The following is a 15,626-nucleotide window of genomic DNA, read 5'->3' as shown; positions in this document are numbered from 1 at the left end:
TCTCAAATATGGTTACATCATCAGAGGCTTGAGCATCCGTCATTTAGTCTTATCAAGTCCTCGTTTCCCCATTTGTTTACAAAGGAGTCTATTGAGTCTTTTAATTGAGATATTTGTCAATTGTTAATACACCACCGTGCATCTTATCCTATTAGTAATAAAAAGAGTATTTCTCCATTTGATTTAATTCACTCTGATGTTTGGGATCCTGTCATAGATTCTATTTCCGGAACCAAATGGTTTGTTACCTTTATTGACGATTGTACTCGTGTCACGTGGACATACCTTATGAAAAATAAATCTGAAGTTTTTCAAATTTTTGTTAATTTTTTCCGTCTTGTCCAAACTCAATTTGGAAAAAAAATATCAAAAGAATTAGGTATGATAATGGTACTGAATATGTGAATCATGAATTTCTCAATTTTTTGTCTCATAATGGTATTGTTCACGAACTAACCTGTGTTAACACCCCTCAACAAAATGGGGTTGCTGAAAGAAAGAATCGTCATCTTCTTGAGGTAACTAGAGCTCTTCTTTTTCAGATGTTTGTTCCAAAAAATTATTGGGGATAAGTTGTGTTAACTGCCACATATCTCATCAATAGGTTACCCACTCGTATCTTAAATGGCATTAGTCCTATAGAGTCTCTATTGTCTCTTGTTCCTTCTTCTTTCCTAATAACGAGTCTACCTAGTCGAGTCTTTGGNTGTGTTGTTTTTGTTCACTCTCATCCTCCTAATCATGGTAAATTAGATCCCAGAGCTCTTAAATGTGTCTTTATTGGGTATCCTTCTAATAAAAAAGGGTACAAATGTTATCATCCTCAGAGTCGTCGCGTCTTTATCACCATGGATGTCACCTTTCATGAAACAAAATCCTTTTATTTCAGTCCATCACTTCAAGGGGACAAAGCACTTGAAGTGGATGAACTCCCCTTCTTGTCATTACCATGTTTGCCTTTGCAGGATGCCCAAGACCTGAGCAATGAAGCTACCATAGTCCACAGTGAGGAAGAAGAGGAAGACAAATTTTTTGGCAAAAAATATGAAAGAAGAGAACAACCCACTTCGACTCTAGAGTAAGAAAAATTGTCTGATCCGGAGGTGAGGATCCCTGAAGATATCAATAAGGAGGAGGTAAGTATTACTAAGGATTTACCCATTACATTGAGAAAGGGAAGAAGATCATGTGCTAAATATTCTATTTCTCAGTATGTTTGCACTAACAATCTCTCTGATAAGCACAAAAGTTTTATTGTTGCCATTGATTCCACGGAAATTCCTACCTCAATCCAGGAGGCCATGAAACTTGAACATTGGAATCAAGCCATGAAAGAAGAGATGAATGCATTAGAAAGAAATTCAACTTGGGAGATTGTTGATAAGCCAAGAGACAAGAAGGTCGTAGGGTGTAGATGGATATTCACAGTGAAACATAAGGCAGATGGGACAATAGAAAGATATAAAGCTAGATTGGTGACAAAAGGATATACCCAAACATATGAGATTGATTATGAGGAGACATTTGCCCCAATGGCAAAGATGAATACAGTTCAAGTTATTCTCGCTTTGGCTGCCCATTTTGGATGGGACTTACACCAGCTGGATGTGAAGAATGCCTTTCTTCATGGAGATCTAGATGAGGAAGTGTACATGGAGATTCCCCCAGGTTTTGAAGTGAAAAATGAAAGAAACAAGGTATGTCTCATGAAGAAAGCATTGTATGGTCTTAAGCAATCCCTTAGAGCATGGTTTGGAAGATTTACAAAAGCAATGGTTTCCTTGGGATACAAACAAAGCCAAGGAGATTATACTCTATTCATAAAGCACTCCTCTACAGGTAAACTCACTCTATTGCTTGCCTATGTGGATGATATGATTATTGCAAGAGATGATGAAACAAAAAAATTGACATTAAAAGAAAAATTGGCAGCTCAATTTGAAATGAAAGACCTAGGAAAACTCAAATATTTTCTTGGGATAGGGGTTGCCTACTCCAAGAATGGAATTTTCATCTCCCAAAGGAAATATGTACTTGATCTTCTTAAAGAAACATGAAAGTTAGGATGTAGAACCTCAACTGTTCCTATAGAATAGAATCACATAATTGGAAGCGAAGAAAGTGCTCCTGTAGAGAAGGCCCAATATCAGAGATTGGTGGGAAAATTGATTTATCTATCACACACAATGTCGCAACCGGAATCGCGACGGGACGACCCAAAGAGAAACAATTTGAAAAAAAGGAGTTTGGAGTCGCCACCATAGTTTATTCTGGAAAACTACGGAAAAACCATAAAATGATAAGGCAAGGTCTGCGAAAACTGAATTTCGGATTCGGGAGTCGGTTACGTGTGGAGAAGGTGTAAGCACCCCACAACGCCTGCCCTAAGGCAGTACCTTTAATTAAATACACGAATTTGATGTGGTTTGCTAAATGTTTAATTATCCCTAAAATAAAAATATAAAGAAACAAAAATATTTTCTTAGTTTTTTGGGCCCGATAAGGATTGACCTTGCTCTTACGTATTCTCATTCAAAATGAGAAATCAGGGTTACGTAGTTCTTTTTGAAAGACTGTTTGTGCTTTGAAAAATGATGTTTTGTATTTTGGATATTTTTATGTAAAAAAGAAAAGGTTCTCAGCACGAGGACGATGCATGCGATCACACACGTGCTTAAACCTTCAAAACAATTTTTATTGATTTTTTATAAAAGGAAGAAAAGGTCTCAGCACGAGGACGATGCGTGCGATCNATTTTTTATAAAAGGAAGAAAAGGTCTCAGCACGAGGACGATGCGTGCGATCACACACGTGCTTAAACCTTCAAAACAATTTTTATTGATTTTTTTCTAAAAGGAAGAAACGGTCTCAGCACGAGGATGATGTGTGCGATCACACACGTGCTTAAACCTTCAAAACAATTTTTATTGATTTTTTTATAAAAGGAAGAAAAGGTCTCAGCACGAGGACGATGCGTGCGATCACACACCTGCTTAAACCTTTAAAATATTTTTGATATTATTTTAAAAGGAGAAAATTTGTTTGTGATATATTTAGGATTTATATATATATATATATATATATATATATATATATATATATATATATATATTTTATTAACCAATGAATATAACAAACCAAAATAAATTCTAAGCTAAAGAAAAAAACGCAAAGACAAATAAAATAAAAAAACATTATAGTCCAATAAACTCAACAAGAGTAGGGTGCAGAGATAAACCAGGAGTGCAACATGAAATTTATTGGCCCAGGACCAAAGGTAGGGGTGCAACAGCGCAATCTGAGGGGTGCCACTGGATATTTTGTTGACCAGGCCCAAGGCCTCTTTTATTGTTTGCCAGAAACAATATGGGCTTAAACCCATACGGAAGGAGGTGCGAATGGAGAACAGGAGGTGGCCGACAGAGAGACTGTGGCCCAGAGCCAGGCCCAAAGCTTCCTTTTGTATGCAGATAGGGAATGGGGTGTGACTAACGTTGCGCGTGGTGCCAGAAAGAAAAGGCGGCCCACCAGCCAAGCCCAAAGCCTCTTAACCTAATTTGAAAAATTAGGGGTTCTATCAGATTGCCCCCATTATGTGCAATTGACGCCTCAGACCCAAGGTCCCCTTCTCCAGTCAAAAGAAGCTAGAGACACTCATCTCCACCGCTCACGGCCGCAACCAACCTCCATCCAACCAGCCATCGCCTGTCACAGGCCGTGGCATCGTCAGCGACGCCGTTTGTCGTCGGGGCCAGCGCCACTACTAGGATCATCGCCAATCGCCTAACAGCGTCATCCACCTCTGACTGACCGAGGCCGTTCCCCGACGGCATCGTCCTTTCCAGTCGAAGTAGTGTCACCTTCTCTTCTCCTTCCCGCACGCGATGGAGAAAACCTCTTGTTTTGCGATGTGTCATCACCGTCGTGAACAACGCCGGCCGCTTGCGAAAACCACTGAAGACGAACCTGCTTCCCCATCAAACCACTCCACCATTTACTCCGACAACAAACCTCAGGAAGAAAGATCCCCCTCGTCAATTTTTGATTTGGCTCGGCTCGAAGACAGGGGCTTCCCCTTCCTCTCCTTCTCCTTTTCACGCACCGCCTAAACTCAGCGCCGACACACGCAGCTGATGCCAGATGCTGTCACCACCAACGACTTGGGATGCCAACACTGACGCTAATTCGTCCTTTTCTCTTTCGAGTTGGGAAATAGTTTCGGATAGCAATGGGAAGCGTGATGGAGAAGGAGGTTAATTTTTCCTTCTCTGTTTTTTTTTCTGTTTGTGGAAATGATGATAGACAATAGGGATTTGGGGGAAGAATTGGTGTAGGAAAGGTAGAGCCGCAGTTCGTGACTGTCTGTTCAGTGGTGTTGCCGGAGATGGTAGAAGTAGATGAAGAACACAACATTGGCCAGTGCAAGAGGCGACGGTGACGATGCGAAGCTCACCTATCTCGAAGCTCTTCGTGTTGCCCTCTTGTTCTATTGTTTTCTATTGTAAATGAGTGATGGACTGAATGGAGGGGAGGTATGGTGATTGGTGAATAACAATTGTTAGTATTGACAGAGAATGAAGGAACCCTTTTTTGCTTTTCCGGTGAGTGGTGGTTATGGGTAAGGAGAGAGAGGAGTTGTAAGTCAAAAGGGAATGTTGTCTGCGTGGGAATATAGGAATTGGAGGTCGTAAGAGGTGAATGATGGATGCTCTTGAAGCTGTGATGGTCCGGTGGAAAATGGTTTTCTCCTGTGCTTGATTTTTTGTGTTTTTGCTGATAGAAAACCCAAGATGAAGAAGGAGCATGTGGTGTGTGATGGTTGCCTCATGGAGGACCCATTCTGTTGGAGATGAGGAATTGGGCAAGAAAAAAGAACCAATCTAATTGAGTCGTTACGAGTGTCTGATGATGGTGAAATTCTTCCCTTGTAACATGATGAGTGCTTCCTCTGTGTATCATCTTAGAATATTTTTTTGCAGGGCCATTTTTCTGTTGAGCATGTAGTGAATGCCACCTGAGAGAGTGATGGTTGTTGCATATGCTAGAGGAACCATTTCTGTTAGGTCGCCTCATCCCTCATTCCAAAACGTGTCCCCCTCTTTTTTTTAACAAACTTTATTTTTTTTTCCACGTTTTCTTTTTCTCTTTCATTTTTGTTTTCTATTTTTATTATTTTTTTCCTTTTTAAAAGACTAATACAAGAAATCAAATAAAATCAAATAATAAAAACAAAGTAAAATAATAATAAAATAGAATTAAAATAAGACAAAAATAAAAACTAAATCCTATTATTTAATCACCCGGACGAAATTGGGTGTTGACACACAAGACCAAACATTTCTTATGCAGTTAGTGTAGCGAGCCAATTTATGCATGATCTAAGAGAGAGACATATGCAAGCAGTTGACAAAATTCTCCAATACTTGAAGTCAAGTCCAGGAAAGGGGCTATTATTCAAAAGGGAAGACACATTGAATATGAAGATATATATTGATGTTGACTATGCAGGTTCTATTACTGACAGAAAATCTACTTCTGGGTATTATGTATTTCTTGGAGATAGTTTAGTAACATGGAGAAGCAAAAAACAAGATAGAGTATCCCGTTCTAGTGCAGAAGCTGAATTTCGAGCCCTTGCTCAAGGAATGTGTGAAGGACTCTGGATGAAAATCATCTTGGATGATCTTAAAGTCAAAGTGGAGCACCCGGTGCAACTACATTGTGACAATAAGTCTGCTATGAGCATAACCCATAATCCAATACAACATGACAGAACCAAACACATTGAAATTGACAAACATTTCATCAAAGATAATCTTGACAGACGCTTTGTGATTACATCTCATGTTCCTACAGAAATTCAAATAGCAGATATTTTCACAAAAGGGCTTCCTTCGGGTAGATTTCAAGATCTTGTAGGCAAGTTGGGTATGATTGATATTCATTTACGAACTTGAGGGGGAGTGTTGTAATATGGGATAATATCTTTAGAATCTTCCTAATTAGAGGAAATAGATACATAATATTTTATTTTATTTTATTTTTTCCTAGGTTTCCTAGTTTACCTATTTCTCTTTTTAGGAGAACTAGATTATTACAAATAGAAGGTTTGAGAATGTATTTTTCATGATTGAGAATAATAATAAGTCTCATTTTCAACTACAACATATGGAGGTCAGTTGTTAGTGGTAGTAGCAGACCCTAATGACCAATATTTCCCACTAGCTTTTGCTGTGGTAGAAAATGAATGCAAAGACACGTGAAGGTGGTTTTTGACACTGTTGCTTGATGATATTGGAGGCATAAATTGTCAAAGGTGGATCTTTATTTCGGATCAACAAAATGTACATTCAAATTTTAATTTAGTTTAAAATTTCATTTGATTATGTAATAATGGATGATGTAATATGCTTTCAGGGATTAATGACAATTTTTTATGATATCTTGAATGGAGTGGAGCACAGGTTGTGTTTACGTCATTTGTACAATAATTACAAAAAGAAATTTGGTGGAGGCCTGCTCATTAGAGACCTTATGATGGGGGCTGCCAAGGCAACATTGTTAAGCCACTGGCAAGTGTACCAGATCGTTATCAAGTAATATAATTGGTAAACCCAATATCGTTCTTCCCAAAGGACTCTTAGGCCTTACTTTTCATGTAAAAAAAATTGCGTAAGACTTGAGAAAAGAATTAAGTTGGTGGTTGTATGCAAAGAACAAAAATAAACATGCAAATGTAGTTGATTCAATTGGTTTTAAGAAACTATGGATGAATGGTGTTGTTGGGGTTTACAATTTCATCTTATCCACTCTCATATATTTACTTTTCTTATTTACTTCACTTATTTATCCAATTGCCAGGCAAACTTTCTAGCCTATCCTTAACCCAATCCCTTGGTGAAAAGAGCCTATTATTAATTATCGGCTTGCTATCCCTAGCCTCCCCTAGTAACCAATAATGCAATGTGAATAGAAGCAAAATACAATTGATCATCCTACCCCTATCCCTAGGTGGTATTAGCATAATCAAGGAATTTCTTACCAGTTCATGACATTACCGTACGTCCCCGTATCAATAAAGACAAACAACGTTTATTGAATGAGTTAAACAATAAAAGCATTAAGCATAGATGAGAACCCAACAATTGATAAATAGGTATATGACAAGCATATGAAATAAATAAGAATTTGGATATATTAGAGTTTCAAAAGATTACATTGTTCCCCAACAACAAGGGGTTTAGTTCATCATTGTCATGGTGAAACTAGATGAAAATAATGAAAGAATGGAAAAGCAAACCCTAGATTTGATAAAAAGGAGCCTAAGCATCCAAGAAATCTTCTCCAAGGAGTGTGGAATGGCTCTGGGTGTTTCTCTCTGCCAAAAGAATCCCCTTTTGATTCGCACTGGGGCTATATATAAGCCTAGAAAGATAACAGAAATATTGCAGAATCTAGCTAATAAAAACAGACAACCACCCAGGCGCCTAAGTTCACCGCTCAGTGGTTTCCTTCTTGCCGTTTTGACCGCTCAGCGGTTAGTTTTGTCGCTGAGCGGTTTCCCTCTGAGCGCTCAACGGTCCATTCTGGCGCTCAGCGGCTCTCTTGACCCTTCTTTTCATCATTTTTCTCCTTCTTTCATGGGTCTAAGTCCACCTTACCTTACTTCCACCTTCAATTCACCTAAAAACCCTGCAAAACAATGTAAAAACAAACATAATATCTCTAAAACCAACTTTTGACTCTCACAAGACTCAACTAAGTGTTTTACTTGATTTAAAGCTCATTCTAAGCCATAAAGGGTGTGTTTTAATATCAAATTTAAGCATGAAAATAACGGTTTTTAGACCGTTATCAAACATACTTTAAGGAATGGGAAAAAAATGGGTGAGTTAAAGAATGTGAATCTTGATGCTTTTAATTTTTTTAATGACTATACCAACTAAATCTTGGTGTAAACATGCTTTTAGTGCTTATCCTTGGTGTGATGTGTTGATCAATAACATGTCTGAGTCATTTAATAGTACCATTTTAATGGCAAGAGACAAACCTATAATTACAATGATGGAATGGATTAAGTCATACATAATGAGTAGGTTTGCAACCCTTAGAGAAAAAGTTGACACATCCTGGTGATGTTATGCTTAAACCAAGGAAAAGGTTGGATATGAAGGTTAAAAAGAGTGGGAATTGGCTTCAAGTTTGGGCAGGGGATTCACAATTTGAAGTAACTCATGGCTTTACAATGGACAAGTTTGTAGTTGATTTAAGTAATCACACTTGTAGTTGTTACTTTTGGGATTTGGTAGGAATACCATGTAGACATGTTGTTGCTACTATTCATTACAAATTAGAAAACCCATAACATTATGTTCATCCTTATTATAAGAAAGATGCGTATAGAACTTGTTATGCACCTATTATAACTCCTATCAATGGACAACAACTTTGGCCTACATCTGACTTTGCACCACTACTACCTCCCATTTATAAAACACCTCTTGGGAGGCCAAAATAAATATTGGTATGAAGTGTATCAGGTGTAATGAATATGGACACAATGTTAGAAGTTGTAAAAAGGGACAGACAAGCAAGGTAATTATTCATCCTGATGTTAAATATGTTTTCATTAATTTACAAGTATGTTATTTGTAACTACCTTACACCTTTCATAGAACACAAGGGGAGCATCTGCAAGAACATCTGCAACAAGTGGAAGATCATCTAGAGGAACATCAAGAAGACACACTTCAAGTGTTGGACCATCAAGGAGGGTAGTTACAACACATGGAGGGGCAGCATCAAGCTCACAAGGTCGAAGAAGATCAACAAGGGGAGCTGCCATAGATGCAGCGGCAGCATCAACTTCACAACCTGGAGGGGCTGCAAGTATGCGTGAAGGGGGTAGAAGATCATCTCGAAGACTCTCTGCACAAATTGTAGGGTCTCAAGCTAGTAACAATTGAAATTGTAGTCTAGGAATGTCACTTTTTTTAAAGAAGTATTTAATGTACTAAATGTGACCTACTTAGGCAAACCATTTGTAGTGGGCATAATATTTGGGACCACTTCTTTGTCCTGTAGTAGCACATGCAGTGTTAATTAAAGTATGCTGGGATCACTTTTTGTACTACTTTTTATTATTGAATGCAATGTTCAGTTTTATTGTTCAGGGACCACTACAATGACCAGTTTTTTTATTGCTGATTTGTTATACATCACAGTCCACACACCTCTCTTTAACTTAAATACATGAAACACTTAAATTTGTTGCACCATCTCCATGCTTCTGCCACTTTGTTCAAACGCAGTTGTTGTGTGATTCCAGAATAACTCTTTCATTGTTGTATTTTCAGTTTATACATGTTAAGCCTTATAAATGTAGGTTATTTTTGTGCATTCAAACTGTCATGGACTATTTTACTGCATAATTTCCCATACTAAGGTCTAATCTGTGTTGATGAATTTTTTGTGCTATTTGGAAGCTGCAACAACTTTAGAATAATGTTTAAAAGTTATAATCACTGTGCATTTGGTCATTTCTTGGCATATTCTTTATTTCATTTCTTAAGTTGATTTTTGAAGCTCAAAAGAACTTACCATCTATGCAACAATTAGCAAAAACTGCTTTTCTTGGTTTTTCTAATATAGTTTACCATGTAATCATTATTGAAGATCTTATATTTGTGCTTCTACCATATGCGCAGCAGTTAGCCGAAACTACTTTAGTGTTCAAAGTCTATTTTGATATAACAACAAGCAGATTGGGTGGTAGAGTTGCCTATCCCAAGTCAAATTTTGAGATACTGTGATTATATCCCAAAAAGCACTACAAACAAGTTTATTTTCATGATTTAAACATGTTAAGATAAAGAGAATTTGATATTTAATCATCCTCTGCATTTTGACTACCTAGACCACCAATTTTAAGGCTTTTTTTTTTCTGAAAAAGCTACTGAATCAGTGTTTTTATGTCTTAATTCTGGTTTGGTGCATTCTTGGTACAATGTGTTTGAGCTACTGTGACATCTGTTTTGGTGCATCCACAACCACAAGGCTAAACCTACTAAGCTACCCTCATACCAAGTGAAAAGGGGTTACAGATGGAACACAAACAAGCCTTTGTACCAGTTTCATTATTTGTTATTCCAGCAGCTTAAAAATGTTGTTTCAAATTTTCATTTGATAGCTTCTATATTTAATTCGCTAAGAGGCTTGGGAAAATGCTCTTGAAGCAATTCCAAGTTCACATTTCAAATTTGTAATAGCTTAATTATATACGTCACATTTACATTTTGCATTTGTTGCATTGCCTCCTGAGCATTTACATTTTGCATCTTTAGTGCATTGCTTAATTGCATCTTTACTGATACAACACCAATTATATGTTTAAACTCATTTATTTCAAATCACAGCAATAAGCTTCATACAAATTAACATAACACATACATAATGGCATAATTCAACTTCAAAATTCTACTAGATCACAACATTATGGATCTTATTACAATTTATCTAGAACACAAACATAATACATAACATCACTGTCAATGCCCATGACAATACAAAGAACACCAACATCATTTTGAAAATTTTACTCACTTGCTCTAATTTCCTCTTCAACTTATCCTTCTTCTTCCTTAGATCCAATACAGTTTTTTCCATACAAACTTCAACTTCTTCACTCTTCCTTTGTAAGCTTCATTTAATTTCATTATGTCCTTCATCAACTCATTCAAAGTAGTTACAGCCTGCATTACTCTGCAAAAGAAATTACAAATCAGTAATACAAACTTCATCACAATAAGTAAAGCATTTTTTTCTCACTTACTGCCTAATTTCTATATCTATAAAATAGTCTCGCTCTATTCTGAAATGTAGTTTCCTTCAACACCAACAATCTTTCCCCACAACCACACATTTTTGAAGCTAAGTGAGAGGAGGATCCACATGTTTGGGACAATCCTGAACCAATGCTCCTTCGTGTGCAACCAATTCCTCCACCGTCATCTTTTATTTCCCTTCAAAAGTAAATCAAGAAAGAACCCTTTAGTCCCAACCAAAAACCTAATTCGAAAACTCCATCAATTTATTCACACGAAAGAGAAATATGAACTTACGTGACCAACTACACCAATGTTCAACAAGATATAATCTAACCTTTTGCTCTTGAATCTCCTTTTCACCTTAAATGATGATCTCGTCTTGATCTTGTGTTTGCTCTTCACCCTTTCACAACACACTTTCAAGTAAACTTACCAATCAACCTAATAAACCAATTTTCTCACTTTGCATTAAAAAATACCAACGTGGCAAGAGATTGGAAGCAAAGTTGTGAACACACGTGTACATACGTTAGCTACATCAGCTGGTTTTTAGCGGTGTTAGTTTTGAAGGACCAAATATTAAGGTTTCCAATAGGAGGAGGACTAAAATGTACCTTACTTTGAAAGAGGGACTAAAACCAAAACCGCTTGAAAGTATAGGGACTAAAAACATATTTAACCCTTTTAATTTATTAGAGAGACTCATCCCTTTTGGGCAATCGAACGAGTATAATAGTCGTGGAGGAACAAGGTTGGGGTAGAAGTTAGGCTTGAAGCTTTGCACAATATCTCGAATGCCTGCATGGTCGGCCTTGGATTCGAATGAAACTAAATGGAAGCGATGTTCAACTCTTGTAGGACCCCAACATGGAAGTTTTTGAATAGCACACACATGAATAAGTTAGTGAAGAAGCAGTAGTATACAAAAAAAGTCCAACTTCAAATTCTTCCAACCATAACATTATAGTGTTGTCAAAATGGGTCACTCGGTCTGACCTGACCTACCATGGGTTGGCCACTTAATTAGTCAACCCAACTCAGCTAACTTATTAGTGAATAAAAAAAAAAACTCGATCCAACCCACCTCGGGTTAGCGGTTAAATAGGTTGGCTCACTCACTCACTCAATTATAAGTTTTTTTTTTCAATTCCATAAAAAATAACAAATTTTTCTCTAATTCAAATCTAAATAAATTTCAATCCAAAATGATGTTAAACTCTAGAGATAATTGAAAATAAAAAAAAATACAATATAATCCAAATATAATTCAAAATTATCTTAAACTCCAAATATAATAAAAAATCAAGCACAAAAAGCAAAACAAATAAGTATCTAACAATGATAATTTTTGTTTCAATTATCCATCTATAAGATTAAAGTCTTAAACGGATAAATCTACAATATTTTACTCTCTTGAAGCATATTCTTTTTTATAGTCATCTACAATACAATAAAAAAAAGTGTTGACTAATAATATTAAAACACAAAGTAATAATTAGATGGGTTGCTAAGACAACCTGGTTCACCAATGGTTCATCTCGTGTAAGCTGGGTTCTTAGTGGGTCGGGTTCAAAATTGGTCCGTATTGAAATTTTAATTTTTTTTCAACCAAACCCGACCTAAAACCGTGGTGGGTCCAGTTGGTTCGTGGGTTCCAACCCGTTTTGACAACACTACATGACATACTTGATTGTTGCCCTGATATACCTAGAGGTGCACAACATCATCATCAACGTCATTCTTCATAATGTACGTCATGTCGGTAAGGTTCATTATATCATTACCCCTTTAGAAATGTGTAATGTATTGGCAAACTTCATGTGCGACCCACTCATATTCAAGAATTCTTGGAAGATTTAAATCATCCCCTTTAGCTACGGTGTTACATGAATCTCCCCGATGGTGTGGTATGCTCCTCCATGACCTTCTCTTAACCCTTATATTGATCCTCATCCCCAATCAGAACCTTATTGGTAACATGTATAAGTGTGGTGACAACATTTATTGTTGCCAAGCTTTGCTCGAATGATCCCTGATCACGTGATGACAATACGAGTGACGGTGATGACGAAGAAATGTCATCCCCATACCCCTTACCTTCTTAACTAGAGGAACCTTCCAATGAGAAGATGTTAATGACAAAAATTATTAACTTGAAACAAGAACGAATTAGAAGTTTAAAGTCTGGAATGAGATGCACGAGTAAAAGAGGTGAAATGACGGGACCACCTAGCCCTATTTATAGAAAATCTAGGGGACACATGGTGCCACCATGAGCGCCAGACCCAACATAATCCAACACCAAAGGTCACACGATGTTACACATTCAGTGTCAGCACTAACAACACGATTCAGGAGGCATCAACAAAATTCATAAGGTAATACACCACTTGTTACCAATGATCATATTTCCAAAGGGAGAACCGAGCGGTAATAAATCATTTTTGCTTATGGTCTTTACCCAAACTTAAGACTTGGGGCCTATAGATAGTATGTGTCGATTGATACACATCGATTGTAATAACATGATCAATCGTTAGGGCAGGAAGGAAACCGGTAAGTCACAGTTAAACATCTAATTAGTCTAAATAGGTCAGCAATCAGGTTTAAAGGTAATCGGGTGTCATAATTAGGCTGAACCTAAAAGAAACCCTTAGAAAAAATTATAAATACATATAAAAAATATAATTATTGGGATTTTTATTACGACATTAACTACTTTACTAATCTAGCTTTAACTAACTTTAACATTAGAATACTTTTAACATATATTCTCTGTCTGTTAGTGAATATATTACTCCTAACACAAAGAAAATTATATTAAAATATACAATAAAAAAATTGTTTTAAAAAAACATACGACTGTACACCCAAAACACCTTAAATTAACTTTAACTTGTCTTAGAATGTCTCTAGGTGAGTATATTTTTCTCTTGTCAAGGTTATATAACTTGATTCTCATTAAATCCGTTACCTTAATCAACATTGAACCTAAAGTCACTGTCTTTGAACTTATTGCCCAATGGTCATTAAGTCTAGCATCATAAAATCCTATAACCTTAGCCTAAGACTAAGAGACCTCATTCCGAAATAACCCAATTGTCATTTGTACCTCATACCACAAAAGTAACGAAATCATTTTAGTAAATATAATATATTATGTACTATTGATGTAATTTTTTATCTAAGATTAACTAAGCAACATCTGATATTGGTGAACTGACTCAAAAATTGTTGTCCTTTATGTTCATCCAAATATGCTTTAATTTTCTTTTTGTCGTTTAAAATAATATATAATAACAATTGTCCTTAATAATTTTATTTTTGATTTCTTATCTGGATTCGTGTAATTATATAGGTTGTTGATTGTTAAACTTTTAGTGGCTGTTTGTGTTACTTTATAATGACAGTCATGGAAGTAATCATAGAGCCATGTTCTTGAAATGAGGCAAATTAGTAAGTTTTACAATTTGCTATCATTTGTCTAATCAAAGAGAAAAAATGTTATGCTTTTCTAAATCGAGAAATTACTAATACCCACAAAAACACAACTAAATAAATTTATTAACAATGTTAAATTTATTTTACCAATTATAAATCGTGAATCATATCAATTTTGATCATTAAGACCTCACGGATTACTATAAAAACATTATTAAAAGTTCAATATAAATGTTATTATAATTTGTTGTGCCTTATTTATTTGATTTATACAGAGAGTTTTACTCATTCAATACATTGCAGTGAAATTAATTTTTAAGAGAATAAAAACAAGCATGTTACTATGTAAAAAAATTTGCGCCACCACATATTTGCAAATAAAATTCACAGTGGGTATCCGGGCCTTTACTGCGCACAAATTATCTCAGTTCATATTTTAATATCTATTTATAAACAAGTTAATTAAGAGTATTATATTATTCGATTAGCGAATACTCGTTATCCGTAAAAAATAAAAATAATAATTTAATTTATATTTTATTTAATCAAATTTAATTTAAAATAAAATTAATTTATATTTTTTAGATTAAATTTAATTAAAATTAAATTTTTATTTAAATTTTATTCTATTAATATATAAAATATATTTTTTTTAATATTTACATATATCTGCATATACTAGGAGATTTGGAAATATTTGTGGATTTTTTAGAAACAGATATTCATGTGGATAAGAGATGGAGTTTTCATTTTCATATCAGGTTGTGGTAGACACTTGTCATCCCTAATTCCTATACATAACACACAAATTCAATAGAATGTCGAATTTTGCAGTTTCTTTTTATATCAGTTTACAAACTTACATGAAACATTGAATCTTGTGTACAAAAAGGTCTCCATTCAATAATGTCAATGAAGTAAAATTCTTATTATTCTTTAAAGTGTTACACAACTATCGTGAAACTGGGTTGATTAGTACACTTGTTTACAAGCAGATAGTTATTCTCAAATGTCAAATTGGATCACTTAACTCAGAAAGGCAAATTCATACGTAGAATTTTTTTTTTTTCCTTATTTTACTATATTTGAATCTAATAACAATTACTGTTTACAGACTAATGATTCCAAATATTGCTTTGCAGATTGAAAGGTTAAATTTTCAGCTGGGACATGATTTGTCCCTTTTTATTATGGCAGATATATGTGCTGAGGTTGTCATGAGATATATTAAAAGGTAATGTAGTTACCTTGCAAAACAGGGTTGAACTAAGTTTTTTTCATACTAAATCATCATGTTAAAGCCCTGGTTATTGGAGCTGTTGGTTAAGGAAACTCTATTCACATGATGATGCATTCAAC

This window comes from Vigna radiata, unplaced genomic scaffold (assembly GCF_000741045.1).
Source record: "Vigna radiata var. radiata cultivar VC1973A unplaced genomic scaffold, Vradiata_ver6 scaffold_86, whole genome shotgun sequence".
NCBI classification, from domain to species: domain Eukaryota; kingdom Viridiplantae; phylum Streptophyta; class Magnoliopsida; order Fabales; family Fabaceae; genus Vigna; species Vigna radiata.
The sequence above is the reverse complement of the archived record's forward strand: the minus strand, read 5'-3'. Positions refer to the sequence as shown.